A 5,243-nucleotide genomic window follows, 5' to 3' on the forward strand; every position below is an offset into this window, starting at 1 on the left:
AACCTCAATTAGTTTCTCTGATGCAACAGAACTGCAAGTTTCATGGACTTCCATCTGAAGATCCTTTTTAGTTCTTGACTGAATTCTTGCAGATCTGTGATACTGTTAAGACCAATGGGGTTGATCCCGAGGTCTACAGGCTTATGCTTTTCCCGTTTGCTGTAAGAGACAGAGTAAGAGTATGGTTGGACTCTCAACCTAAAGATAGCCTGAACTCTTGGGATAAGCTGGTCACGACTTTCTTAGCCAAGTACTTTCTTCCTCAAAAGCTTAGTAAGCTTAGAGTGGATGTTCAAACCTTCAGACAGAAAGAAGGTGAATCCCTTTATGAAGCTTGGGAGAGATATAAGCAACTGACCAAAAAGTGTCCTTCTGACATGCTTTCAGAATGGACCATTCTGGATATATTCTATGATAGTCTGTCTGAACTATCAAAGATGTCACTGGACCATTCTGCAGGTGGATCCATTCACCTAAAGCAAAACGCCTGTAGAAGCTCAAGAATTCGTTGACATGGTTGCTAATAACCAGTTCATGTATACTTCTGAAAGGAATCCTGTGAATAATGGGACGCTTATGAGGAAGGGAGTTCTTGAAATTGATACTCTGAATGCCATATTGGCTCAGAATAAAATATTGACTCAGCAAGTCAATATGATCTCTCAGAGTCTGAATGGATTGAAGGAATCATCCAATAGTACTAAAGAGGCATCTTCTGAAGAAGAAGCTTATGATCCTGAGAACCCTGCAATAGTAGAGGTGAATTACATGGGTGAACCTTATGGAAACACCTATAACCCCTCATGGAGAAATCATCCAAATTTCTCATGGAAGGATCAACAAAAGCCTCAACAGGGCTTTAATAATGGTGGAAGAAACAGGTTTAACAATAGTAAACCTTTTCCATCATCCACTCAGCAACAGACAGAGAATTCTAAGCAGAATCCATCTAGCTTAGCAAATTTAGTCTCTGATCTATCTAAGGCCACTGTGAGTTTCATGAATGAAACAAGGTCTTCCATTAGAAATTTGGAAGCACAAGTGGGCCAGCTGAGTAAAGGAATCACTGAAACCCCTCCTAGTACTCTCCCAAGCAATACAGAAGAGAATCTAAGGAGAGAGTGCAAGGCCATTGATATAACAATCATGGCTGAACCTACAGGGGAGGAAGAGGACGTGAATCCCAGCGAGGAAGACCTCCTGGGACGTCCAGTGATCAACAAGGAGTTTTCCTTTGAGGAACCAAAGGACTCTGAGGCTCATCTGGAGACCATAGAGATTCCATTGAACCTCCTTGTGCCATTCATGAGCTTTAATGAGTATTCTTCTTCTGAAGAGAATGAGGATGTTACTGAAGAGCAAGTTGCCAAGTACCTTGGTGCAATCTTGAAGCTAAATGCCAAATTATTTGGTAATGAGACTTGGGAAGATGAACCTCCCTTGCTCATCAATGAACTGAGTGATCTGGATCAACTGACATTACCTCAGAAGAAACAAGATCCTGGAAAGTTCTTAATACCTTGTACCATAGGCACCATGACCTTTGAGAAGGCTCTATGTGACCTTGGGTCAGGGATAAAACTCATGCCACTCTCTGTAATGGAGAAACTATGAATCCTTGAGGTACAGGCTGCCAATTTCTCATTAGAGATGGCAGACAAATCTATGAAAATGGCTTATGGACTAGTAGAGGACGTGTTAGTAAAGGTTAAAGGCCTTTACGTCCCTGCTAATTTCATAATCCTAGACACTGGGAAGGATGAGGATGAATCCATCATCCTTGGAAGACCCTTCCTAGCCACAGCAAGAGCTGTGATTAATGTAGATAGAGGAGAATTGATCCTTCAACTGAATGAGGACAACCTTGTGTTTAAAACTCAAGAATCTCCTTCTGTAACAATGGAGAGGAAGCATAGAAAGCTTCTCTCAGTATAGAGTCAACTAAAGCCCCCACAGTCAAAGTCTAAGTTTGGTGTTGAACTCCCATATCCAAACTCTAAGTTTGGTGTTGGGAGTCTATAAAATTGACCTGATCACCTGTGTGGCTCCATGAGAGCCCACTGTCAAGCTATTGATATTAAAGAAGTGCTTGTTGGGAGGCAACCCAATTTTTATTTATCTAATTTTATTTTTATTTTTATTGTTCTTTCATGTTTTATTAGGTTCATGATCATGTGGAGTCACAAAATAAATACAAAAATTAAAAACAGAATAAAAAATAGCAGAAGAAAAATCACACCCTGGAGGAAGGACTTACTGGCGTTTAAACGCCAGTAAGGAGCATCTGGCTGGCGTTCAACGCCAGAACAGAGCATGGATCTGGCGTTGAACACCAGAAATAAGCAACATCCTGGCATTCAATGGAAGATTGACTCAAAAGGCAAACCCGTTCAGCTAAGAAGATTGGACCTTAAGCCTGTAGCTAGAGGATGGTTGGAGTTCATTCAATGCTCAATCATTCCCACTAGCAACCGGTCTGAAGTTACTGTAGACCGGGCCATCATGATCCATAGTATCATGATTGGGGAGGAAGTAGAAGTTCATGAGATTATACCTCAAGAACTCTACAAGGTAGCTGACAAGTCCTCTACTATGGCAAGGTTGGCCTTTCCTCACCTCGTTTGCCTTCTATGCAATTCGGATGGGATTGACATAGAGGGAGATATCCTCATTGATGAGGACAAGCCCATCACTAAGAAAAGGATGGAGAAAACAAGAGAGACTATTCATGGATCTCAAGAGACGCATGAAGAATTTTTGGGAGAAAATCAACACCTCCCTAGGAGAATTAAGTTCCAACATGGGACAACTAAGGGTGGAACATCAAGAGAACTCCATCATCCTCCATGAAATTAGAGAAGATCAAAGAGCAATAAGGGAGGAGCAACAAAGACAAGGAAGAGACATAGAAGAGCTCAAGGACATCATTGGTTCCTCAAGAAGAAAACACCACCATCACTAAGGTGGACTCATTCCTTGTTCTTAAATTTTCTGTTTTTCATTTTTATGTTAAATGTTTATCTATATTTGTGTCTTATTACATGATCATTAGTATTCAAGTGTCTATGCCTTAAAGTAGTGAATATGAATCCATCACCTCTCTTGAATGAAAAATGTTTTAATTACAAAAGAACAAGAAGTACATGGTTTCAAATTCATCCTTGAAACTAGTTTAATTATTTTGATGTGGTGATAATACTTTTTGTTTTCTTAATGAATGCTTGAACAGTGCATAGGTCTTTTGAAGTTGATGTTTATGAATGTTAAATATGTTGGCTCTTGAAAGAATGATGAAAAGGAGAAATGTTATTTGATAATCTAAAAAATCATAAAATTGATTCTTGAAGCAAGAAAAAGCAGTGAATATACAAAAGCTTGCGAGAAAAAAAAATGAGAAAAAAATAGCGAAAAAAAAGAGAAAAAAAGAAAAAGCAAGCAGAAAAAGCCAAAAGCTCTTAAAACCAAAAGGCAAGAGCAAAAAGCCAGTAGCCCTTAAAACCAAAAGGCAAGGGTAATAAAAAGGATCCAAGGCTTTGCGCATCAGTGGATAGGAGGGCCTAAAGGAACAAAATCCTGGCCTAAGCGGCTAAACCAAGCTGTCCCTAACCATGTGCTTGTGGCGTGAAGGTGTCAAGTGAAAACTTGAGACTGAGCGGTTAAAGTCAAGGTCCAAAGCAAAAGAAGAGTGTGCTTAAGAACCCTGGACACCTCTAATTGAGGACTTTAGCAAAGTTGAGTCACAATCTGAAAAGGTTCACCCAGTTATGTGTCTGTGGCATTTATGTATCCGGTGGTAATACTGGAAAACAAAGTGCTTAGGGCCACGGCCAAGACTCATAAAGTAGCTGTGTTCAAGAACCAACATACTGAACTAGGAGAATCAATAACACTATCTGAACTCTGAGTTCCTATAGATGCCAATCATTCTAAACTTCAATGGATAAAGTGAGATGCCAAAACTATTCAAGAGGCAAAAAGCTAGAAGTCCCGCTCATTTGATTGGGGCTAAGTTTCATTGATATTTTAGAATTTATAGTATATTCTCTTCTTTTTATCCTATTTGAATTTCAGTTGCTTGGGGACAAGCAACAATTTAAGTTTGGTGTTGTGATGAGCGGATAATTTATACGCTTTTTGGCATTGTTTTTACATAGTTTTCAGTATGATTTAGTTAGTTTTTAGTATATTTTTATTAGTTTTTAATTAAAAATCACATTTCTGGACTTTACTAAGAGTTTGTGTGTTTTTCTGTGATTTCAGGTATTTTCTGGCTGAAATTGAGGGACCTAAGCAAAAATCAGATTCAGAGGTTGAAGAAGGACTGCAGATGCTGTTGGATTCTGACCTCCCTGCACTCAAAGTGGATTATCTGGAGCTACAGAACTCCAATTGGTGCGCTTTCAATTGCGTTGGAAAGTAGACATCCAGCGCTTTCCAACAATATATAATAGTTCATACTTTGCTCGAGTTTAGACTACGCAAACCGGCGTTGAACGCCAGTTCCATGTTGCAGTATGGCGTTCAGCGCCAGAAACAAGTTGCAAAGTGGAGTTCAACGCCAGAAACACGTTACAAACTGGTGTTCAACTCCAAGAATGACCTCTCCACGTGTAAACTTCAAGCTCAGCCCAAGCACACACCAAGTGGGCCCCGGAAGTAGATTTCTGCATCAATTACTCATTCTGTAAACCCTAGTAACTAATTTAGTATAAATAGGACTTTTTACTATTGTATTTACATATCTTTGGATTATCTTTTGGAACATCTTTAGTTTCATCTTTAGATCACGTTTGGGGGCTGGCCATTCGGCCATGCCTGAACCTCATCACTTATGTATTTTCAACGGTAGAGTTTCTACACACCATAGATTAAGGTGTGGAGCTCTGTTGTTCCTCACGAATTAATACAAAGTACTATTGTTTTTCTATTCAATTCAACTTATTCCGCTTCTAAGATATTTATTCTCACTTCAACATGAATGTGATGATCGTGACACTCATCATCATTCCCTATGAACGTGTGCCTGACAACCACTTTCGTTCTACCTTCGATTGAATGAGTATCTCTTGGATTTCTTAATCAGAATCTTCGTGGTATAAGTTAGAACCCATGGATGGCCATTCTTGAGATCCGGAAAGTCTAAACCTTGTTTGTGGTATTCCGAGTAGGATTCGGGAAGGGATGGCTGTGACGAGCTTCAAACTCGCGAGTGCTGGGCGTAGTGACAGACGCAAAAGGATGGT

At 39.7% G+C, this 5,243-nt stretch overlaps 1 non-coding gene across 1 annotated transcript; it reads right to left on the reverse strand.

The window, feature by feature from the left end:
• Positions 1-275: 275 nt before the first annotated feature.
• LOC148553683 (small nucleolar RNA R71) lies at positions 276-383 on the reverse strand. Its single transcript, XR_015893461.1, has one exon. It is a non-coding gene; the product is annotated as a small nucleolar RNA R71 (small nucleolar RNA).
• Between the last annotated feature and the right edge of the window lie 4,860 nt (positions 384-5,243).

This window comes from Arachis ipaensis, chromosome B7 (assembly GCF_059453495.1).
Source record: "Arachis ipaensis isolate K30076 ecotype BB chromosome B7, ASM5945349v1, whole genome shotgun sequence".
Lineage (NCBI taxonomy): Eukaryota > Viridiplantae > Streptophyta > Magnoliopsida > Fabales > Fabaceae > Arachis > Arachis ipaensis.